Source organism: Mobula birostris, chromosome 2, assembly GCF_030028105.1.
Source record: "Mobula birostris isolate sMobBir1 chromosome 2, sMobBir1.hap1, whole genome shotgun sequence".
Taxonomy (NCBI): Eukaryota; Metazoa; Chordata; class Chondrichthyes; order Myliobatiformes; family Myliobatidae; genus Mobula; species Mobula birostris.
Window position 1 is genome coordinate 23504384 of NC_092371.1, and position 25944 is coordinate 23530327.

Genomic DNA, 25944 nt, shown 5'->3' on the forward strand with positions numbered 1-25944 from the left:
CCGTGCACTTGGAGTTGGTCTTTTTTTTTAAAAATTGGGTTCTTTCAGGTTTCTTGCTTTGTGGCTGCCTGTAAGCGGACAAATCTCAAGGCTGTATGATTCATATTTTGATAATAAATGTACCTTGAATCTTGTCAAAGAAAGAATGTTGGCACTATCTTAAATGATACATGCAAAAATCTGTAAGCAAAGAGGCTGCTTGGACACCAATCCTGTTTTGTTTGTACAGATTCCATTTGGCAGAAGCATCTCTGGCAACAGGACAGAAATATCTGGTGACGACAACAGGTATGCATAAGGGTCAAGTGATTAGCATCCATTAGTTGGGCATTACCCAGCACATTGTCATCTCCCATTGAGAAGCAACCCTTTCATATCATTGCCTAAAAATCACCAGAATCAACCAGAACAACAAGCTATATGCAATTAGACTGTTGAGGGGAACTGTCTATGATGGCCAGTGTTATCATGTTTGCTTGTTGTGTGCTGGGGCAGCAGACACCAACAGAATCAACAAACTCATTCGTAAGACCAGTGATGTTGTGGGGAGGGAACTGGACTCTCTGACGGTGGTGTCTGAAAAGAGGATGCTGTCCAAGTTGCATGCCATCTTGGTCAATGTCTCCCATCCACTACATAATGTACTGGGTGGGCACAGGAGTACATTCAGCCAGAGACTCATTCCACTGAGATGCAACGCAGAGGGTCATAGGAAGTCATTCCTGTCTGTGGCCATCAAACTTTACAACTCCTCCCTTGGAGGGTCAGACACTCTGAGCCAATAGGCTGGTCCTGGACTTATTTCCTGGCATAATTTACATATTATTATTTAATTATTTATGTTTTATATTGCTATATTTATACTCTATTCTTGGTTGGTGCAACTGTAACGAAACCCAATTTCCCTCGGGATCAATAAAGTATGACTATGACTATGGCAAAGAATTACCTCAGTAAAAGGTCAAAACCATGCTTCACTTACAGACATGTTGTTGATGCAACTTCCTAATGAAAATCCATGGCTTCCACACACCAGCTTCTTTCTGTAGCCAGAGAAAAAAAAGTATCTACTCTTGGGATGCCTGCAGCCACCAACAAGATTTGGCAAAACCTCCACCAGAGTCTTGACGAAGGGCCTCGGCCTGAAACGTCGACTGCACCTCTTCCTACAGATGCTGCCTGGCCTGCTGCGTTCACCAGCAACTTTGATGTGTGTTACCAGAGTCTGTAGATGAGCCAGGGAAGCAAATGTTGTTTTGGTATTAGAAAGCTGATATTTTTAACCTCATTATTTACTGTTCTGCTGCACAGGATATATGCAACAAACTAACACATTATAGTGTGTGGCAGCTTTAATTCCCACCCAAACCACATCCTTAGCAGAAACTGTATGGGGAAGTAGTTAACAAAATGCAGCTACTCATCTTCAAGACCATGTCCTTTCTCACCTTTTCTTTGGCAGAGGAGGACAGGACTGACTGCCAAGTCAGCACATGGCGAAGGCAGCTAAGTTAGCCAGGCCCTAAATGGGGTAGTGTAGGAGACGCAGCCATTTCGGCAGACGTGTGGTAAAGGGAGATGAATCCAGGGCAGAGTAGCCATATCTCATGGCAAATCTTGCTCTAGGCCTTTGAGGGATATATAAAGAGATTAACATCAAGTCAAACAGAACATTAACAATGATTTAAAGCTTGACTTGCTGGAGATGAAAGGAGAGTGGTGCAGGTTAACAAAAACACAGAGAACTAAGCCATTCAGTCCTTTGGTTTTAGAATGACACAACTCCATTTTGCAACATTATCCCAATGTAGAGACAGAATTCCAGACTTTGGGACATAGATGGCCACAAAAACACATAAGATATGAACAGGAATAGGCTATATAGTGCCTTGAGCTTGCTTTACAGAGCCTATTTTCAATGTTAGTTAATCTAATACCCTTGATTCCCTTCTTTATTAAAATATGATAATACATTTTATACCTTGAAATGAGACAGGAAACCATTTGGCCCATCAAATCCATGCCAGCTCTCAAAATATTCCCATCTTCCCCCGACAATGCATTCCTTCCCATTCACTCATTAACTCCTCCCTCATTCATAGCTAATTTACGTCAAATAATATCCTATAAATAAGTACATACTTGCAGTGCAGAAGAAACCAGAGCACCATGGTCACAAAGATGTTCAAACTCCACACAATTAGGACTGAACGTGGGTCACTGGAACTGTGTGGCAGTAGTTCAACTTCAGCAGCACTGTGCCACCCAAAATCCATCTATAATCACCTTTGAATATATAGCACCTTGAAAAAATATTCAGCCCCCACAACTATGTTCACATTTTAATGTCTCATTTTCTAGACTTAAAATATAATGAAGTGGGATTTTTGAGTTAATCTACAAAACTTTGTGCAGCATGTCAAACTGAAAAATTCCAAAACCTGTTAAGACCTTGCTACAAACTAAAAACCAAAATTATGAGGCTGAAAGTATTTATACTCTAACTGAGGAAAGTTACTATGCTAACTTTCAGGGAGTGCAATATTCTCTATTACCTTACCAACTCACCCAATTTGTTGATGCAGGTAATTAGAGGATCACTCGTTTTCAATAAATTCATAAGAATAAATACCCCTTCTGTCTATAAGGCCCAACAGTATGGTAGATTTCCAACAGACCAAACCAAAATGAAGATGAATGAGCATTCAAGGCAAGTCAGGGAAATAACTGAGAAGCACAAATCTGGGCAAGGGTACAAGACCATCTTGAAGGCATGGTACGTACCTTGGAGCTCAGTCCAGTCGATCGTGAAAAAAAAAGGAAAATATATGAAACCGCAGCCATACTAGTTAGGTCAGGCTGCCCCCATAAACTTAGTCACTGAGGAAGAATGGCACATTGAAGAGAGGTTACTGTGATGCCAGCAGTCACTCTGAGTGGGCTGCAGAAGTCCATTGTTGCAACTGGAGATGATGTTCATTGCTTCATAGTTTCTAAGGCCTTGCATATAAAGGGTATTTATGGAAGAGTGGCAAGGAAGTAGCCCTGGCTTTAAACAAAAAAAAAGCATATCCTTGACTCTGAAGGCTTTGCCGAGCATTATTTAGAAGATACTCTAAAGATGTGGAAGATGGTCTTGTGGTTGGATGAGACAAAAGTGGAACTTTTTTGGCCTCAACACTAGCGTTACATATGACGTAAACTTAATACTGCACATCAGCTAGGTTACACCATCCCTACAGCAACAGGGACTGGAAATCTGTTCAGAATTGACAGGAAGATGAATGCTGCTAAATACAGAGAGATCCTACATAAAAAACTTGCTAGCCTTTGCCAGAAAGCTTAAACCGTGGAGGAAGTTCATCTTTCAGCAGGACAATGACCTAAAGCACACTGCCAGAGCAATCATGGAGTGGCTTCAAATGAAGAAAATTGATGTCCTTGAGTGGCCCAGTCAGAGACCTGACCTTAACCCAATCGAACGTCTCTGGAAGACCTCAAGATTGCTGTCCACCACAGCTGTCCAAGTAAACTGGCACAGCTTGAGCAATCTTGCAAGGAGGAATGGGCAAATCTTGTTCCACCACGTTGTGAAGAGCTAACAGAATTGAATCAAAATGACTACTAGCTGTCAGGGCTGTGAAAGTTGGTTCAACTAAGTACTGAGCACAGGGGGATGAATACTTTTGAACTGTTGCCACTTCGTTTGAATTTTTAGTTCTTCATGCTTTACAATTTACCCTGTGTTGTCTTTGGGCTCCACTGTGAAAAAAAATTTGTGATTCACAAATTAAAATTCTCAGTTAAGTTGATCAAAATCCCTGGTTGTCATACTCTTTTATTTGAACAAAGGGTGGTGGGGGGGGGGGGGAATGAATATTTTTACAGGGCACTGTATTCAAGCACTCTGGGACAAGGAGTACCAAAGATTTACAAATCCTTTGAAATAAGAAATCCTTCCAGATCTCAGTATTAAATGGGCACCTAATTGTTCTGAGACAATTGCCCTAGACACTCCCACGAGGGGGAATATATACCTTCCAAGCATTTATCTTGACCAGCCTTCCATGTTTCAGTAGGATCATCTATCAGCTTTTTCCACATGGGGAGCTTTTATTTACAGATACTGTATGCTCGGCCTACATACACGAACAAACAAGAATACAAAAATTGTACCAGCTGCTGATGATTTTAGTGGGCATGTTCTCACTGTCATTTTTGATCAACACACATTTTGTTCACAGAGAGAAAAAAAATCAATGAGCAGAAAAGATGAGACAGCCACACACAGCAAATGAAATGCTTACTTCACTACCAGAGTATATGTAGGAACTGCTTTATACTATGCAAGCTTGCAACCTTATGTATGTTATGAGAGGGAAAACATTTACCATCACTCGTTCTACACATGTACAATGGAGAGAGACAGAGAGACAGACTCTGTGCATATGTGTGTATTTCACACCAAAAACAAACACAAACAGATAGAGACGATAAGCAAGCCCAGTAGGAGTACTGTTCTCTTTGAGATAGAGTGCCATTACCTTGGCAACCTCACAAATTCATTATATTCACCATGAAAGAACAAATCCTTGGCATACCAGCAGCCACTGAGAGGTGACTGATTACAGGAATATATTTAATCTACGGCCGTACAAACAGATAGCTTTATACATCAGTGCAAGTCAAATTAAAAGCTACACAGCAAGATTTTCTGGAGGATGTACGGTATTCATAGCCCTTGTAATTCTTTCTGGGCCCACCTCCACCACTCTGGTTGAGTTAGAACACTGACAAAAGTCAGTTCACACTGTGCACACACTGCTGTGCACCTGATAGGATTTAAGCATCACACCAGGCCACAAGCAAGACCTGTGCAGGAAACCAACTTACTTCACCTGTTATTTCCCTTCTAAGGTCCAAAGTAAGCAGTCTTGCCAGTAATACTGATGCTGTAGCGGTGTGCTACACACAGCGCTAAAATAACCACATGTAGTCAGTGAGTTGGAGTTGCGATAAAAGAGATTTATTCAAACTTCGCGGCCTGCTTTAAAGCCTTCCCGTTCCCGTCCTCCCTGGCTGGGACTGCTGTGGGGAATGCATAATCGCAGACCCTTTCAACGCATGGGATTTTCCCCCTGCTGAAGATGGCCTGGCGCCCTTTTTGGAGCCGGCCTCTCTGCCGGCGCGTGCCGGTTCGCGTGTGCTAGAAAGTGGGTTGCCACATAACCTCCCCCCAGAACCGGCGATACATCCCCCAATGTCCACAGTCTGGATCAGCCTCTGTTTGGGAGGTCTGCCCCTGCACCACGGTGCCTGAGCCCGGACCGGCTGTACCAAGTCCACATGGGCTGGTTTGAGTTGGTCCACCGTGAAAACCTCTTCTCTCCCCCCAATGTCCAGCACGAACGTGGACGCGTTGTTCCTGATCACCTTAACAGCCTCTCGTAGGGCCGCTGTAGCGGTGCCAGTACTGATGGGAAATCCGCCAGGACCCTGGTGAATTTGTCATCGGACAGCGTGATGGAGTCCAGGTGTGGGGCTGGCAACTTTGCTTCACCCAGGGAGAACGTTTGAAAAGTCTTGGCGTGGATTAATCGCTTCCCTTGCAGGTCGACCAGCAGGCTGTGGGCTCGTAGAAAATCTGCCCCCAGGAGTGGTTGGACCACGGCGGCCAGTGTGAAGTCCCACGTGAACCGGCTGGAGCAGAACTGTAGCCGCACCGTGCGGGTGCCATAGGTCTGTATTGTGCTGCCATTTGCGGCCCTCAGGGTGGGTCCCGGTTCTCTGTTGTGGGTGTTGTAACTCGTTGGAGGTAAGACGCTGATCTCTGCTCCAGTGTCGACCAAAAAGCAGCATCCCGACTGCTTGTCCCAGACATACAGGAGGCTGTCCTGATGGCCAGCCGCCGTAGCCATCAGCGGCGGCTGGCCCTGGCGTTTCCCAGGAATTTGCAGGGTGGTCTACAGTGGTGGGCCTCTGTGCCCCACCGCTGGTGGTAGAAGCACCATTGTTTGTTGGGCTCCTCACTCCCATCGCCGGCTTTTGTAGACTCTGCTGCCAGGTCTGGTCTGGTCTGCCGTTGGGCACGCGGCTTGGTGATCTGTGCGACGGATGCCCCTCTCTCTTTCCTGGCATCCCACAGCGCATCTGCCCGGGCCGCCACCTCCCGGGGGTCACTGAAATCTGCGTCGGACAGCAGCAGGCGTATGTCCTCGGGCAGTTGCTCTAGGAACGCCTGCTCAAACATGAGGCAGGGTTTGTGTCCTTCAGCCAGGGCCAGCATTTCGTTCATTAATGTCGACGGCAGCCTGTCTCCCAAACCATCCAGGTGCAGTAAGCGTCCGTGAGAGTCTGAAAGTCCTTATGAGCAGGGCTTTGAATGCTGCGTATTTGCCGTCCTCCGGGGGCGACTGTATAAACTCCTCAACTTGTGCAGCTGTCTCCTGGTCGAGGGAGCTCACCACGTAGTAGTAGCGGGTGGACTCCGAGGTTATCTGCCGAATGTGGAATTGAGCTTCTGCTTGTTCGAACCATAAGTGAGGTCTCAGCGTCCAGAAGCTTGGCAGTTTTAATGAAACTGCGTGAACAGATGTGGCGTCGGTCATCTCTGGTCCAAGTATCATTTGGGCCGTCGGGGTCACCAATTGTAGCGGTGTGGTACACACAGCACTAAAATAACCACACGTAGTCGGTGAGCTAGAGTTGTGATAAAAGAGATTTATTCAAACTTCGCGGCCTGCTTTAAAGCCTTCCCATTCCCGCCCTCCCTGGGCAGGACTGCTGTGGGGAATGCATAATCGCAGACCCTTTCCACGCGTGGGATTTCCCCCCTGCTGGTGAAGATGGCCTGGCGTCCTTTTTGGGGCCGGCCTCTCTGCTGGCGCGCGCCGGTTCGTGTGTGCTAGAAATTGGGTCGCCACAATGCTTCCATTCACCAAGCACAAAAACCCTTGAGATCATTCGTATGCTGCTGCAGAAAAGCAAAATATTAACCAAGAACACAAACTTCACCCTGGATCTTGCTACAGTTTCCACCTCTTGCTGGCAATCGTGTTGACCCTTAGTTTCTTTATGGCAGACAAAACAAAATACTGCCTTCTGTCACGTCCAGAAGAATACAACTCAGTCCCTCAGGTTTTAGCAATTGGGAAATTTAATCACAAAACTTGGCTGTTGAATAAAAAAGGTACAAAAAACAGTCACTTGCAGATAAATAGATTGTGGGTTACTGTGGGAGCAGTAGGCAGAAAGGAAAAGGAAGTGAGTAGTCCTAGTAATCAAACAGTGGAGGTTAGTAATGCAAAATGGAATGATCTCAGATTAAATGATTACCGACTCATCAAGTCAGTGGCGCAAAAGGTCTATTGCTCCCCCAGTAGTAGCTACAGAGCAGAACAAAGTATTAATGAATAATATGGGCTTGTAAGAAAGGCAAGTCAAATGAGTAAATTAGGCTGATGGATGAATTCATATTGTGCTAAGAAACTGGTGAAAACAGTAAGTTGTAAGACTAAGCAAAGTACAGGCTGATGTAGACTTAGTCACACAATTGAGACAAAGGGATGATGATGTCATAGTGCAGGTTTCCTTGGGGAGAGTAAATCACATTTTTTGAGTCATAAGCTTCAGTCTGAAAATCATGTCTTAAATAAAGGCAATTACAAAGTATATGAAGACAGATGAGAAAAAGAGGTTGAGGAAGTAGATTAAAAAAGGTGAAATGGAGAAGTTAATTTTTAAAAAATCCATAAATGTACATATAGAGAAACACACACAAAATGCTGGAGGAACTCAGCAGGTCAGCAGCAGCAATGGAGAGGAATAAAGAGTCGCCATTTCAGGCCGAGAGCCTTCATCAGGACTGGAAAGAAAGGGGGAAGGTGGTGGTGGGGCGGGGAGGGGGGAGTGTGAGGGAAGGGGAACGAGTACAAGCTGGCAGGTGATGAATGAAGCCAGGTGTGGGGTAGATGGGTGGGATGACGTGAGAAACTTGGAGGTGATAGGTGGAAAATGTAAAGATGGAGAGTGGACAATGGAAGAAACGGAAGGAGGAGGAGGTGCAGAGAGAGGTGACGGGCAGGTGAGGGGAAGGGGGAAGAGGGGAATAGAAATAGGAATGAAAAAAGAGTGAGGGGGGAAGGAGTGAAATTAATGTAAGCTAGAACTCCATCAGGTTGGAGGTTACCCATACGGAATACAGGGGCTGCTCCTCCAACATTAGAGTGGCATCATCGCCACAGTAGAGGCAGCCATGGACTGACATGTCGGATTGGGATTGGAATTAAACTGGTTGGCTACTGAGAAATCCTGCTTGTGTGGTTGGAATGAAGGTGCTCGACAAAGCTGCCTCCAATTAACGTCGGGCCCAGTGCACGGAGGCTGAGCCGGTAGCAACAGATACAATAGATGAACCCAACAGACTCACAGAAGTGCTACCTCACCTGGAATGACTGCTTGGGGCCCTGAATGGTGCTGAAGGAGCAGATGAATGGGCAGGCATTTTCATCCCTCCTCACTGAACTCCTACCTGCAAGCAGAACCAGTGTCACATCTTCCCTTCCAGTCTTAATGAAGGGACTCGGCCTGAAAAGTCAACTATTTATTCCTTTCCATAGATACTGCCTGACCTGCTGTGTTCCTCCATTGTGTGTGTATTACTCTTTCCAACTGCAGAATCTCATGTTTATAAATCTATACAAGATATATTCTCCTCAGACAAAGAATCAGCATGGCTAGCTTACAATAATAAGTTGAAGCTGAACAACTCAACAAGGATTACTGATTAGGCAGAACTTTGGAAAACATTTTGAAACCAAAACGGTGACTAAAGGATAATGCAAGAAAATGGATTATGCCAGTCAACCAACAAGAAACATGAACAGTGGAACTTCTACAGTTATATAGATAAAAATAGCCAAAATAAACATCAATTGGTGGAGAATGAAACAGCGATGAATAAAGGGAAATAAGGAAATGGTTAAGACTTTTAACAAATACACACGGAAGCATTTTTATCAGGTACACCTGTACTGTACATTAATGCAAAGATACAATCAGCCTGGCAAGATACCTGGCAGCAACTCAATGCACAAAAGCATGCAGACATGGTCAAGAGGTTCAGTTGTTGCTCAGGCCAAACATCAGGTTGGGGAAGAAATGTGATCCAAGAGACTTTGACTGTGGAATGATTGTCGGTGCCAGATGGGGCAGTTTGATCATCTTAGAAACTGCTCATCTCCTGGGATGTTCACATACAACGGTCTCTAGAATTTACAGAAAATGGTGCATAAAGCAAAAAAAAATCCAGTAAGCAGCAGTACTGTGGGTGAAAACGCCTTATTGATAAGAGAGGTCAGAGGAAAATGACCAGACTGGTTCAAGCTGACAAGAAGGCGACAGTAACTCAAATAACCACACATTACGAAAGTTGTGTGCAGAAAAGCATCTCTGAACACCCAACACAGTGAACCGTGAAGTGGATAGGCTACGCCAGAAGACCATGAACATGCACTCAGTCGATACCCGAGGTACCTAATAAAGCGGACTGAGTTTTCATGGTAAAAGCACCTGCACAAGAACAGAAGGTTATGGAGCAAACGAGCAAGCAACTTAAAACAAATCATAATCTCCAGAGAAAGGTACTAAGCCAATCAAGTGGGCTATATGCTGAAATTCCCAGGTTGCATCAGAGTCTCAAGTGGCAAAGCATTTGTTAAAGTACTCCAAAATTCTCTGGTTTCCACAAATGACCCAGCAGACTAGGAAATCACAATCTAACTTTCTGATAGAAGAAAATACAAAAAAAAACAAAGCTGGAAACTATAGGCCTTTCATTTGTCATTAAGTACTCAAATCCATTATTAGGGAACCTTAAGCACAGCATTTAGAAAATCGTCATACAAATATGTTGACTAATTCAATGAAGGTAAAATAGCATCCGACAAAAATTATACAGCTTCTTGAGAATAAAACAGCCCATCATTGAACAAGGTGCCACAAAAAAGTGAAGCACTACACAAAATAAGAACTCACGGATAGAGGGGACTGGCTAACTAACAAATAACGATTCAGGATAAATTGACCTTTTTCAGGTTGGCAAGCATTTCAAATTTACATTTCAAAGTTGCCCAGGCAGCATCTCTAGGAAGAGGTACAGTCGACGTTTCGGGCCTGAAACGTCGACTGTACCTCTTCCTAGAGATGCTGCCTGGCCTGCTGCGTTCACCAGCAACTTTGATGTGTGTTGCTTGAATTTCCAGCATCTGCAGTATTCCTCGTGTTCAAATTTACATTAATGAGTTCGTAAAGTGGAAAGTGTTACTCCGAATTTTGCCTGTCATACAAATGTTGGTGGGAAAGCCAATTGTGAAGTAAATAAGGCTGCAAATAGACTGGTTAAGTGGGGGAGGGGGGGAGAGTTCGAGTATCTGATATCTATGTATCCTCAAGACCGAAACAAAGTCAGTACATTGATATTGCATGTAATTAGGAAAGCAAATATAATGTTTAACTTTATGGCAAGAGCTTGGGGCAACTTTTACTACAAGTGGGTAGTATTTTCAAGACCGTCACTCGACCACTGCGTATTGTCCTGTAGTCTTTATTTGCTAAGAGATACACTTCTATTGGATGCAGGTCAGAGGAGGGACACTAGATTAATTCCTTAGATGAAGTCATTTGTAACTCACAGGAAAACAAGCAAGATGCATCTATACCCACGGAGGTTTGAAAGAATAAAGGGTGATCTTATTGAAATATACAATATTTTGATCAAGCAGAAGTTGAGAAAGTGTTTCTCTTCATGGGAGTTCGAGACCCAGGGAAGCAGATTCAGAAAATAGAAAAGGAGGTGGAGTGACGAGAGACTGCAGACGCCGGGAAAATCTCGGAATCACCTATTATGCAAATGAGAAAATGGTGCTGAGAAATTGGTGGGATGATTCGAATCAATATTTTTTATGACCACTGTGGAACTGAGTGTTGGACTTCCTAACCAGCAGGTCTCAGATAGTGAGGATGCACAACTGCTCCTCCCTCCCCATCAATCCTAACACGCAGGGCTGAGTGCTGAGCCCATCGCTGTACACTCGTTCACACAAGGCTGCACAGTCAAACTCAAGAGTAACCACATTGTCAAGTTCACCGAAGACACGACAGTGGTGGGGTTCATCACCAACAATGATGGGACGGCCTACAGAGAAGTGGTGGATGAGCTTGAGGCCTGGTGATAGGCAAACAACCACTTCCTCTATGTCTACAAGATAAAGGAGATCGCTGTTGACTTCAGGAGAACTTGCTCCACTCACACCCCTCTGTACATCGGCAGCACAGCAGTGGAAGCTGCGAGCGCTTTCAAACGCCTCCAAGTGTTCGTCTCGTATAACCTCTCATGGCCCCAGAACATATCTACATAAATCAGGAAAGCTTACTAATGCCTCCACTTTATGAGGAGGTTGAAGAAAGCTGGACTATGCACATCTATTCTCACGTCATTGTACAGATGCGCAGTGGAGAGCATCCTAACATGCCGCATCACTGCATGGTAAAGAAACTGCACTGCAGTGGGTAGGAAGGCTCGAGGGGGAGAAGATGGTGGTGCGATGACAGCGCGCGCGGCCACTCCGGTGATGAATATCTGTTATTTGTCAAGTAGGGGATCATGCACAATCCTGATTTGATGGAGACAGATGTGAGAGCACAGCGGAACATCTGGAAAACTTCTGAAATGTCTGCTTTGCTACCGCTGCTACTGTGTGGCAACCAGAATCTCTGGAGCTGAAGGCCTCGAAATCCTCGGCTTTGCGTGTTTCAGCGGCCGGGGAGAGGTCGAAGGCACTCGGCAGAGAATGGCGCTCGGGAGGCCGTATTGGCGGGGCTGCTCGGAAGCTCGGAGTTTTCAGACGGATGGACTCAGGGTCGACTGGGGTCGGCTGCTTCCAAGGTATCGGCAAGTTGACGGTGCCTGGAGGTTTATGACAGGGAGTTTCTCCCTTTTGCCGCTGCTATCGGGGACTCGGGAGTCGATCGACTCGGGACTTTGAGACTTTTTTTTTACTGTGCCTATGGTCTGTTCTTTATCAAATTACAGTATTGCTTTGCACTGCTGTAACTATATGTTATAATTATGTGGTTTTGTCAGTGTTAGTCTTTGGTCTGTCCTGTTTTCTGTGATATCACTCCGGAGAAACATTGTATCATTTCTTAATGCATGTATGTATTTCTAAATGACAATAAAAGAGGACTGAGTGTTCTCATAATCTAAGGAACATTGATCAAAACTTCCCAGAGCATCACTGGCACCAGCCTACCCACCATCAAGGACATGTATACAGAAGGATGCTGGAAAAGGGCTAGTAACATAACATCACCAGGGGAGAACACTGCATCGAGGTCTGGTAGCAGAACACGAACCCACGGTCAGCTCCATTATTCTGCGCTGATTAAAGCATTGAGCAAGATTAAAATTGTTGAGGATGAGAGTGAAAAACGAACAGGTGTTCAGCACCATATGCCTGTGTTTGATCAGTCTCCCACTCTTCTTGCTTCTACCATCGGGTGGGGGGTGCAGGAGCCTTGGGTCCCAGGCGCCAGGTTCACAAGCAGTTGTTGCCCTGCAGCCACTGGGCTCCTGGTCCGGTTTCACTTACCTGTGCACTATGGACTCACTTTCATGTAGTGTGTTTTTTTTCCCTATTTGTGCAGTTTGTCCTCTTTTTGCCAATTGGATATGTGGTGGCCTACTTGGATTATAAATTTGACTTTGAATGAAAAATTGCTTTTGCTAAATCAGATTCCTTTTAGAGCATGATTAAAATGGGTTAGGTTTTGAATACTTGAGAGAATTACTGCCATTCAGCCCTGAAGTAGGCTCTCAATCTAAAACGCAACCATCTCTTTGCCTCCACAGATGCTGCTTGACCCACCAAATTTATCCAACAACTTTTTTTAAAACTAAGTTCAGAGTTTTAAAAAAGTTATCCAGTTAAGACAGAAGACAAAGTAGAACTGCTTCTCTTGAGGCCTGTGAATCTTTGGAATTCTCTCTACCATATTGAATATTCAAAGCCAAGGTAGAGTGACTGTTGAACAACAGGAAGGGCTGAGAACGCGTGATTCAGGTCAGGGTCAGACCATCATGATGTTAAAAAATGGTAATGCAGACTCGAGGGCTTTGTGGCTTACTCCAGGATATGAGACTGTGTACTAAATAAAGAACAGGTTTGTTCTAAAGTCAAGGCTATTAAACAGATAAAGGGCAAAACCACTCAGTGCAGGAGTCCATTTTCAAAGAGGAAATTGCAATAAATCAGAATCAAAGAAAAGGAAGAAGGGAGAGGGAAGAACTCTCCAATTTGTTCAAACTTGAATTAATATGAAACAGATTTCAAGTGAACAAACTGTTACACACACCTTCCCCTGATGCCATGGCATACTGTAACAAGACCTGCAAAGTTCCATTAAGCAATAAAGTTCTCTTCTCATTCTTTATACATTCAAAACGCACAAAACAGGTACTACTCAAAAGTCATTGTGAACTAAATTTCCTACAAAATCAGTTATGCCAGCTTAATACCTTGCCCTGCAGGAATGAGCTGCAAAGATTGTTGCATTCTGAAATACGACCACAGTGTAATCTCATACAGAAGCTACTGACCATTAGGAAGACACTATTCAAGCACATCACTGTACACTGACAGCTGGAAACTGCCAACCAAGTTGGTTTTGAGCTATTCACTTAAAGTTGCAGGTTGCCATCTTTTTGAGAAATGCTTGTATACGCACCCTAAATTGCAGAAAACTGTCCCCTAGTTCCAGGGAGTCTTGAAGGATCAAATGTTTGAGAAGAAAGGTGTCCCGAGCTATGAGAACCACTTCCTGCAGTCCCAGAGTTGGCCCCTACAACCAGCACAGAAAAGGCCCCAGAACTTGAGAGTTTCACAGCCACAAATCTCTCCTGCCAGGCGGAGTGATCCCCCTTGTCAAGGAAGACATCACACAAAAGTAAGAAATCCTTCACAGCAATTAAATCTTCAGGCCTGAATGGGACAATTTAAAATTTACAATGGTGTGGATGTCTACATAGTAGTTGTATTATACAGTATACTGTGTATATGGTGATTAGAGAGCACTATGTTATGTATTGAAGTTGAGATGCATTCTATATCAAGTTGGAATTTATAGCTAAGCAGGGAGGAACGTAGTGTATTTATATTTCAGTAATATCTGAGTAATATTGTAAATACATTGTTTAAATATTCTTTGTATACATAACTCAAATATTATACGTCAGAAGTTTGTGAATGGCAGATGTCATTATGTTACATCACATGTGAGCACTTCACTAAAACTAAAAGAAAGAAAAACTACGTAGCCAAAACATATCCCGGCTCCTGTGTTTTTCTTTTAATTAGTTTCTGAAGTTACAAAACATAATATAGAGCCTGAAGCCTTTCTTCTTATACCTGTTCGCCTCCCATTTATTGAACCTACTTCAGGGTCTTGAAAATTTTGAAAAATTATAATTCATGCATCCTCCATCTCTGCAGCCATATCTTTTCGGTGAAGTAGTCGAGGGAAATTGTCAAACTTCAGCCCATTCAATTTTGAATACTTTTCATTTACCTCAACACTTTCATTTGACTTTTGGTTTTCCAATATTTCTGGTCTGTTATACGTACATAATAACTACTTAACCGCACTCTATCTCCATGGTTATCTCTCAATTTTCTCCCATGTGTATGATTGTCATAGCGACAGAATGGCTTGTTCATCCAAGGGCATTTGAGGATTCTATTCCAAATAAACCCATTCAGCACTGCCAATTCAGAACTTCAATACAAAACCAGAAATTCAGGAAAATGTCATCAAATTAGACAGCAACTGGAGAAAGGAAAACAGATGACCTTTCTCCAGCTCGTTAACCCAGATCATTAACTCCATTTCTCAGATGGAATCTGAAGCACTGAGTATTTCCAGCATCCTCTAGTCTTACTTCCAATTCCAATAATTTTTACATTTCCTGTGGCAATCAAAGGTCTAGATTTTCAATTGTAATTGATTACATTGTATTTACCAAAGGGAAGAGAAAAAAATTGAGAGAGGGAATGCTCTGAAGAGAAAGTGGCTGCAGCTGCTCAAACCTGGAAAAATTCAGGTCAGTTAACAACTTGGAAGCAAAGGGTGCGATCTGACGTTTCTAGTCAAGTCTCTGCATCGACACTGAGGGGGAAACATGATAGCTTGCTAGTATAAGGCAGTACAAAGCTGGGGAGGGGGAGTGTGGGGTGGGGAGGAGAGGAGTAGAACAGGAGGGAGTACAGTAGGCATTAAGTACAAATAAGTACTCTGTTTACCATGTAATGCTTTAAAAATAATTAAAGAGGGGGAAAGATTAGCTTCATAGCTTCTGGCACCAACATAGCATATCTACAACCTATTAACCCTACCTGTCCATCTTTGGAACGTGGGAGGAAACCGGAGCACCCAGAGGAATCCCAACAGGTCACTGGGTGACTATGCAGTGATGGCATTGGGTTTTCTGTCCACAAAGTTCTCAACTCAAAGATCTTAAGCCCTATCCGACATAAATAGCTACATGTACCCTCACTAAAGGGAGGTTATATTGTGGCCACCTACTCTTCAAAGGTTAGATCACTTCCCTGTTTATCCTCCACCAAGAGTTTTACTGCCAATGCCCACTATTTGAGTGGTGGGGCCTACTTCCCTGTCAATGAGGAGATACTTCCAGCTAACTAAGTAATTTAAACAGATTATTTATTTTTAGAGGTACACATTTAAATTTAGATTAAATTCTTAAGCCACAATTAAAACTCACAAGATTTCTATGTTATAAAATATTTTCAATTTACAAAGGATTTCTGAAACACAGGCACAATTCCTTTAACCTATAAAAACATATCGAGTTGCAGATGAACAAATCGTCCATCACAGAAATCAAAGGCAGAGGAATAGGTTCAACTCAACCCATCTTTCTGTTGCCCCTTGATCATTTCTAAAAAACTTTTTTTGCTCTCTTTCATTTACACTTTTTCTTCCACTTGGGTGACTTCACACAGATGGTCTAAAATCTTCAGGTGACAAATTCCCAGCACCTTGCAATTAATGCTGAGAGGGCTGACTCGCTGAGTATACAAATCTTCCAACAATTGATGTATATCAGCTATCTGATGTGCTAGGTGACAGCAGCAATCAGGTTTGCAAGTTTCGTTGAACTAAATAACTTAGCCAGTGTTGTCTGGTTTGATGCAGGCCGATTAACATAACCACATTGCCTTACACGGTATCTCCTGAGCAACCAGCCCTGTGCTGTGGGCCAGCAACTTGTGTTCATGACAGTGGTGTTTGTTTACAAAGTTGTCCTTTTAACTTCAGACTGACTACTGCTTGCAATGCACATTAAGTATAGGCTCCCGTCAATGACAAGAAGCTGAACAAAGGATATTGGTTGGAAGCTTAATTTACTCATAAACAACTCTTTAATCCTTAGAAGTGTCAGCTGCTGTGTTAGAAAGTTGAGCTTGGCAAAAAATCCCCTCCAAACTATGGACAATGAATACCCATTAAAGTACAAATTCCTTACAGACAACACCGACAATTGAAGCCTGATCAGTGGCACCGTAAAGCATTGCGCTAACGGCTACACATTGTGCTACCCTAAGACAATGTATAACTATGTATACAGTGGCTTTCACAAGTAAAATATCTGAAGGCGCTTCACAGACATCTCATTTGACAACGGGATAGGGTGAGATCATTAAACTTGGGTCAAAGAGTTAGATTTTAAACTCTATGTAGGGCTAGAGAGGGAAGGAAACATAGAAAACCAACAGCACAATACAGGCCCTTCGGCCCACAAAGCTGAGCCGAATGTGTCCTTACCTCAGAACTACCTAGGCTTACCCATAGCCCTCTAGTTTTCTAAGTTCCATGTATCCATCCAGGAGTCTCTTAAAAGACCCTATCGTTCCCGCCTCCACCACTGCCATCAGCAGCCCATTTCATGTACTCACCACTCTCTGCGTAAAAAACTTACCCCTGACATCTCCTCTGTACCTATTTCCAAGCACTTTAAAACTATGCCCTCTCATGCTAGCCATTTCAGCCCTGGGGAAAAACCCTCTGACTATCCACACCATCAATGCCTCTCAGTATCTTGTACACCTCTATCAGGTCACCTCTCATCCTCCGTCACTTCAAGGAGAAAAGGCCGAGTTCACTCAACCTATTCTCATAAGGCATGCTCCCCAATCCAAGCAACATCCTTGTAAATCTCCTCTGCACCTTTTCTATGGTTTCCATGTCCTTCCTGTAGTGAGGTGACCAGAATTGAGCACAGTGCTCCAAGTGGGGTCTGACCAGGGTCCTATATAGCTGCAACATTACCTCTTGGCTCTTAAACTCAATTCTACCATCGACGAAGGCCAATGCACCGTATGCCTTCTTAACCACAGAGTCAACTTGCACAGCAGCTTTCAGTGTCCTATGGACTTGGACCCCAAGATCCCTCTGATCCTTCACGCTGCCAAGAGATTTGCCATTAATATTATATTCTGCCATCACATTTGACCTACCAAAATGAACCACCTCATACTTACCTGGGTTGAACTCCATCTGCCACTTCTCAGCCCAGTTTTACATCCAATCAATGTCCCGCTGTAACCTCTGACAGCCCTCCACACTATCCACAACACTTCCAACCTTTGTGTCATCAGCAAATTTACTAACCCATCTCTCCACTTCCTCATCCAGGTCAGAAATAAAAATCATGAAGAGTAGGGGTCCCAGAACAGATCCCTGAGGCACACCACTGGTCACCAGCCTCCATGCAGAATGTGACCTGTCTCCAACCACTCTTTGCCTTCTGTGAGCAAGCCAGTTCTGGATCCGCAAAGCAATGTCCCCTTGGATCCCATGCCTCCTTACTTTCTCAATAAGCCTTGCATGGAGTACCTTATCAAATGCCTTGCTAAAATCCATATACACTACATCTATGGCTCTTCCTTTATCAATGTGTTTAGTCATATCCTCAAAAATTCCAACACTTGGAGCCAAAGTAATTGAAAACAGTTGTTAGTAATATAATAAATATGACATAAAATTTGTGGCAAAAGTACAGTGCAAGAAATAAAGCAATAAAATACAAAATAAATTGTTCAAAAAGGAAGGAACAATGAAGCAATATTCCTAGGTTCAATAACCAGTCAGAAATCTTATAGCACAAAGGGGGAAAAGTAATCTCTGAATCACTGAGTGTAGGCCTTCAGGCCACCTCCTCTTTGATGGAAGTGATGAGAAGAAGGAATGTTCTGGATGGTGAGGGTCCTGAATGACAGATGCAGCTTTTTTTGAGGCACTGCTCATGAAGGTGCCCTTGAAGGTGGGGAGGGTTATGTCCTCGGTGGAGCTGAATCTACGCCCATCTGCAGATTCTCATGATCTTGTGCACTGGAGCCTCCAAACCAGTTAGAATCTTCACCATAAATCTGTAAAGCCTTTAGTAATATACCAAATCTCCTCAAGCTCCTAAAGAAGCCGCTAGCTTACCTTCTCCATGATTGCATCAATGTTTCGTGACCTAGGACATACCCTCCAAGTTGCTGATGCCAGGAACTTACAGTTGCTCACTCTTTCCACTGCTGACCCCACTCATTGAGGACTGGTATGTTTTCTGATTTCCCCTTCCCGAAGTCCACACTCTTAAGTCCACATTAGTCTTCCTGATATTGAGTGCAAGGCTGTTGTTGCGATGACCATTGGGGTGCATGTGAGCCCCGAACCTTGAGCCACAAATTCACAGAGAAACGTGGGCATAGAAGAGGCTACAGAGAATGTGAGGGATGATGTCCTTTATACAACAAAATCTGCAAACTGAAATGACAGTAGGTTGGATTAACACCGCAGATAATATTACAGAGAGTCATTATTTTTGTAGTATTAATGACCTGGAAATGGTTCTTGACAGAAAGTAGCCTTATTGTATGGTGGTAGAGCGAGCTGTGACTTGTGGTTTTGACGTCTTCAACAAATCATTTCTTCATGGCTGCCTGTCTAAAATTCGATATTGTACTCAGCCAAGGATTAACTCTCAATTTTCACATTCGAGCAAATCACTTCATGCCCAAAAAAGTTCCCCTTTCAAAAATTTGAAACCACTGACTTACTTTATGCTATTATATCCAGGGTTAGCCATGTAAACCATGTAAACCATGAAATATTTTGTCAGGGAGATTTAGGAATGAGTATAATGAAGTGTGATTTGTAGTTTTGCACTCAAAGTGGAAATATGAATGCAGGAAGTCAAAGCTCCTCTCCTCTTCTTCACGACGTCCACCACACCCATGATATCACAAAGTTCCATTCACAGTTCTCACTGTATCACTGCATCTGACTGGAGGCATCCTTCAAATCAAACTTGCAACCTTCCACTGAACCGATTTGCCCACAGGTGGTAGTTCGCCAAAAAGGTTTATTTGTGCCTGGTCTTCCCAAGCCTAGACAGAAGACTTTTCCCCACTGGACTATGCCACAACTCAGTAGGTTGAAGCTATTGCCTTACCCATCAAGCAGAGCCCTGGCATATGTTATCTCCTTAAAATTTCAGCGCACATATTAAACAAACCTAAATGCAGAGTTACAAAGAAACCCTCCCCCCTTAAAACAAGTCACAAATGCTTACCAAAATTATTTTAAAAATCCTGGGGAAAACAGGAAAAAGACAGTTCCCACTGCAACAAAATGTTTTTAATTAACTGTTTTACCCAAGTTGCAGTCAGAGAATATAGAATTACAAGCACTTCTGGGAGAAGATGTTTTCATTTTAAATATTTAGGGGATATATTAAGCATATAGAAGGGAGGGAGATTGAAAATCTGACTGAGTAGTGTCATAACAACAACCTCTCACTCAATATCAATAAGACCAAGAACTGATTATAAACTTCTGGAGAAAGAAACCAGAGATCCATGAGCCAGTCCTCATCGGAGGATCAGAGGTGGAGAGAGTTAGCAACTTTAAATCCCTGGGTGTTAATACTTCAGAGGACCTGTCCTGGATGCAGCACACAACTGCAATTGCATAGAAGCACGGCAGCAGCTCTACTTCCTTTGGAGTCTGCGGAGATTTGGCATGACATCTGAAATTTGGACAATTCTGATTTGATGAAGACAGACGTGAAAGCATAGAGGAACATCTGGAGAAATTTCTGAAATGCCTGGTTTTGCTGCCGTTGTTACTGTGCGATCGAGAATCTCCAGAGGGAAAGCCCCAAAATCCCCGGCTTTGCCTGCTGCTGGCGACCAAGGCTGAAGCCGAACCGTTCGGATAGAGATGGTGCTCAGTACTTGGCGTCGGAGGGCTGATCAGAGCTCGAAGTTTTCGGACGACTCAAGGTCAGACTGTGGTTGGGCACGGCAGGGAGAGTTTTCTTCCTTCTCCCGTCTGCGTGAGATGTGGGACTTTTGACAGACTTTGAACTTCTTTACTGTGCCATGGCCTGTTCTTCATCAAGTTATAGTATTATTGCACTGTTGTAACTATATGTTATAATTATGTGGTTTTGTTAATTTTTCAGTCTTGGTCTGTCCTATGTTTCTGTGATATCACACCAGAGGAATATTGTATCATTTCTTAATGCATGCATTACTAAATGACAATAAAAGAGGACTGTGTGTCCTCATAATCTAATCTAATCTAAATTTCGCCAAATGTCTATTGGGTAGTGGAGAATATATTGACTGGCTTCAAAACAGCCTGATATGGAAGTACCAATGCCTTTGAATGGAAAATCCTACCAAAGGTAGTGGATCTGGCCCAGCAAGTCACAGGCAAAGCCTTCCCAACCATTGAGCACATCTACATGAAACACTGACGTAGGAAAGCAGCATCCATCATCAGAGATCCCCAGCACCCACATCATGCTCTCTTCTCACTGCTGCCATCAGGTAGAAGGCACAAGAGGCTCAGGACTCACACCACCAGGTTCAAGAACAGTTACTACCTCAACCAGCAAGTTGTTGAATAAAAGGGGTAAACTACACTCAATTTCACTTGCCTCATCATTGGAATGCTCCTATGACCACTGATCTCACTTTCAAGGACTCTCTCTCTCATTATCTCATGTTCTTGCTATTTATTTATATTTGCATTTGCACAATTTGTTGTCTTCTGCACTCTGGTTGACCTTTCATTGATTCCGCGATAGCTACTGTTCTACAGATTTGCTAAGTATGCCATCAGAAAAAAATGAACCTCGTGGCTGTATACGGTGACACACTTGCCTATGTACTTTGATAATCAAATTTGCTTTACTTTACTCTGAATGGAGGTCAATGTATTTTTAGCATTTTATGCTCCATTAAAGATTTGCTATGTGGAATTGAAAAACAAAGTTTTCTACAAATTGTGCATTCGTGAGTATTGTTAGAGTGCAAATTACTTCAGCAACTATCTTCAGATTCGAATATGAACCACGGATAAAACCTAAGAAACAGCTCTGAACAATGGGTTCCTAAGAACCATGAACCACAGTTAATTGGAAGATACCACAGATATTAAAAGGCCAGACAATGTTGATTAAATTTGTTATTTGGGTTATTTGGGCGACAAGGGAGTGTGAGATGGTGTGTAGTACAAAGCAGGTATTGTAAATATGGAATTGTTCTTTGATCTTTAGCATACAGAGCGTCGTGTAGTGTGTCAGGTAGGCCTTTTTGTTCCGAATGGGGTCTCAATATGAGGCCTGTTCGGTCTCATTTTGTTGAATAAAAAGACTGCTTCATATCTACCAGTACTTCTCCGTGGTGACTTCATTCACCCAAAAACAATTGAGGGTTTGTCTGGGATGCCTTTGCAAGCCACTGCGTGGCCAGTGACCTCAGCAGTCTAAGTGGGTGACATTTTTAAAATTAGCACTCACGCTTAGATCTGTTCAGGTCGGTGACTACAGGATCACAAGCTATCATGAACATGGCGAAGAGATGAACCGGTAGATATAAAAGTGAGTGTGTGCGTGTCCGTGTGTAAGAGACAAAACTTTGTGTGTTAATTTGGTGAGATGGGACCACCAACTGCAAAGGGTGGTTACTGAAGGTTCAGGACACCAGTGGGGGTGTGTACACTTGTTCTGGGAACCACATTTTAGCATATTCGTTTGCAAGTGCTTGTGCATTGATGTAACAGATGCAAAGGAATACAGCAGACATCATGAGTTTAGACGCACAAGAGGCAGATCGCGGAGTACCTACTTTGCAGTTTTAAGCGTGTACTGTTTAACTTGTACCTGTCATTTATATTTTGTGCAATGTGGGAATTAGTGTGGACATATTTCAGGGAGAGGTTTGACCCAGATATATTGGTCAGGATGGCACCTATTGAGGTCAAGCAATGTCAGATGGACACCCAAGCAAACTCTTGACCTTGATTATGATCTTCACCCCTGGGGAGAAGCAGAGCATTTTGTCAGAACTGCCCTCACTTAAGGTTGCCTGCAGGAATGCAGAATTCTAGTGCAAGCTCGAGGAAGCAGTTGAAATTCACCTAATGCACCCCAAAGATATACGTGTGTCAGTAAAAGTGAAGTGCCCGGGGATACATGGGACAGTATGGCCCAGGGAGTGTGCTTTGTTAAAGGGGAAGTGATGCGGTGACTGGGGAGAAGTGACACTAACTGGGGAATGACAATATCAGTGATTCAGAGAGGCCGGCCATGGAATATGCAGAAGGTAAATATTGAGTGTATGAGGAATATTCAGGGTTGGATAATCCAGAGAGGGATGACCCAGTCTTCCTGAAGGAAAGCCTGAGCTCAGCTCACCAGGAAGTTTTAGATTTGGTGATAGGGGTGGGATCAACCTACCCAACATTAGTGTCATGGGCAAGTGAAGATAGACCGGGCAGGGGGCGGGGGGGGGTCATAAAGTGGCTGTAGTGAATGTGTCTGTCGAGGCATCACAGAGAACTTGCTTTGTCTGCCAGCAGCCGGGGCACATAGCAAGGAACTGTTGGAATAGACGTGGGAGGGTAAAGAGATGATTTGTTGCAGCTGTGGCTTCTCAGGCCATGGTTGGATGCAGTGTCCTCAAAACAGCGGAAAATATGAAAGTCACTCACCAAAGCAGGTTGAACATGCAGCAGCGCCCTCTCTTTCCGAGTTGGCTGCCGACCAGATTATAGAGCTGGTGAGGTCATATGAATGGCTGACGGCAGCCTCTGTTGCCAGTGGTGGTCATCCCTGGATGTATACAAGAGGCTTATTAGGGGGTCGGCAATGTGAAATGTTACTGGACATAGGAGCATCAGTATCGATAACTGATCTACCCTCGCCCACAACTAGAGAGGAGATTTAAATTACCAGTGCGGAAGGTGAAACAATGAGGGCAGAGAGAAGTAAACTCTAGGTATTTGAGATTGAGGAAGTGCAGCTTCCTGTAGATTTTTGGGTGTGCCCAAACAATGAAGGTACTATCCTGAGGATAGACACACTGAATAAGGCAGGAGCGATCATAGACTCAGGAAAAGGATAAATAACAGGGACAGTGAACATGTGTGATCTGTAAAGCAGCTAACATGGCCCAGTATAGACAGCAGCCCCAAGCAGGGAGGAGAGACGGGGTGATGTGCGGGAAGCATGTCAGAAGACCCCAAGGGGAGGGTCCGAGCACAGTCAGGAGCTGTTAGAATTAGTGCAGCTGCCTGAGGTGATTACAGTAAAGGGTCACCGGAAAGGGGATAGCAAGGAGCAGACAGGGAACGACTGGGCAGACATCAGTGTGAGGAGGGCAGCGGAAAAACACGAAGCTACAGAAATTACAAGTGTACAGGAAGAAACTACAACTGCCAAGTTAGTGACATTACATGGAGATGTGAAGGACTACTGTAACCAGGGTAAAGTGCTAAAGGACCAAGCAAATCAACAGCAGCACGTTCCTGATCAGAGAGAGCTGGAGGGAAAGGAGATAGTCCTCCCACAGCTGGGTGACCGGCACGGTGAGGGTGCTGCCTGAAAGGGCATGGTTTGCCCCCGGATGGTACTTTTAACGAATGATACTTGTTTCTGCGCAGACACACGGCGACGCAGCCAGTGGAAACATGTGGCTTAGACTAAACTTCAAGACTCACTTTCTTGTTGCTCCCACAGACAGGGATCAAGTGCACCCAGTAACTGTGTATTTACAAAGAATCTAAGAGATGAACACCAGCCGGCCACTTCAGACCTGACCACAGCTGATGGAAGCAGATCCACAGCAAATGCGAAGGCAGTAGATACCGAGAGCCTGACAGAAAGCCGTGTTAAAGTGGAATGGGAATGGTTCTCCATAACGCAGGCTGGATGCTGAAGGTAGGTGATTAGTTGAATAGCACAAAATAGAAAAGATATTGAGGAAGATAAATAGGAAGGGATCCAACTTACAGCACAGACATCAGATTCCACAACTTCCATGGCATGGCAGACTGAGAAAGATTGCACAAGGCATCTGAAGGTAGTCGTGCCCAGCCTGACTGGGGAGTGAATACAAATGAGCAGTTGGACCAGTGATCCACTGGACAGTTCAGAAGGAGGTGCCACCGGGGACAGATCCTTGCAATCATTCAAATAGGGACCACCCCAAGCCCTTCCTGTACATTGATGAGATGGTCTGAGAGCCTGATACATTTTCCTTGCTGGTGTCCCTGGAAAGGGAGAGTTTTAGCTGTTAGAGAATGAAGGAGTGAAGACCAGGAATGTGGTTAAGCTGCAATCGGCCAGCAGGGAAAGAGCCAACAGGCATGCAAACAAAGCTGCATTTTTAAAGGCTGTTGTTCAAATTTCTGGAACAATCTCTCTACTTAGTGTTTTGCAGGTAGCCATTCAGGATGATGGGGTAGATGCAGGTGTACATTAGTAGAGTTACTAGGACTTGATGTTTCAATCCCTATGGTAAGTTGACACTCTCGATGTTGGCAGTGGGTTTGGAGTGGTGACAAGGAGGGAGGGTAGGTACGTCATCGGGGTCATCAGGTGGACACCCTCCTTCTTTGACGTTTCGTTGATAAGCCCACGACGTCTCCAGAGGGCTCAATGGTGCTACCTGGCATCCCAGATACACCCACCTCAGTTCCATACCCTCCTGTCTTCATCTTGCAGCCCAGTTGTTGTCTTTCCTTTTAATCCAAATCCAATTGCTGCTTTCTTCTGCTGCATTTGACAAGGACTTGATTGCTTGTTGGAGAGAGTAACCCCTCATCCATATCTTCTTCAATAGACTGGTCGTAGACGTAGCAACGAATTCCCTGCATCCCACTTCTACAGGGAAAATCTTGGTCTTCCAGCCATTCTGGGCAGCTTCAGTTGCCAGTTCAGAGTACTTGGTCTTTCTCCTCTCATAAGCTTCTTCGACACCATCTTCCCATGTTGTGGACCACAGGACCATGTCTGGCCGGAGTGTTGTAGCTGCAATGTCTGGGGGAAACACAAGCTTTTTATCCAAGTCCACGTCCATTTTCCAATCCCGAGCAACCTGCAGAAGGCTTACATCTTTTGATGTTATATGGTGCTCTGGAGGTTGGCCTGCTGGTACAAATTGTGTAATGTGGACATTTCCTGCCGATATTTGTGGGACAGCATTTGTGGTGATTCGCCTGTTCCAAGATTGATGCTAGCTGTCTGAGAACTTGGTTATGTCGCCAAGTGTACCGCCCCTGGGTGAGGCTCGTGGTGCATCCATAGAGTAAATGGGAGGAATCCTGAGGTAGGGCACTTCTGATGCCCTAGTTGAGTAGGCCCTCCTTAAGGTTGGCCTTTCCTGGTACAATTTATTCTTGTTCAGGAGGGCCAAGAAGAGAGGCTGTTAGAGTGATTTTTGGAGTCAGCACATCTGGCAAATTATTTTAGCAACTGACTTCAGCCACCAGTCTTCAGGTTAGAATATAAACTGCGGATTAAAA

At 44.0% G+C, this 25944-nt stretch overlaps 1 protein-coding gene across 7 annotated transcripts in view; it reads right to left on the reverse strand.

Annotated features, from left to right (window-relative positions):
• Window positions 1–25944, reverse strand: part of LOC140185265 (engulfment and cell motility protein 2) — a 228658-nt gene that overhangs the window by 170631 nt on the left and 32083 nt on the right. The window contains exon 2 of one of the 7 annotated variants that reach the window (XM_072238687.1): window positions 983–1225. The exons of 5 other annotated variants lie outside the window; for them this stretch is intronic. The gene's annotated coding sequence lies outside the window, so the exon portion shown is untranslated. Of the gene's footprint in view, window positions 1–982; window positions 1226–23130; window positions 23194–25944 lie in introns of those variants that run through there. One more of the 7 variants, XM_072238695.1, reaches the window with a different exon arrangement.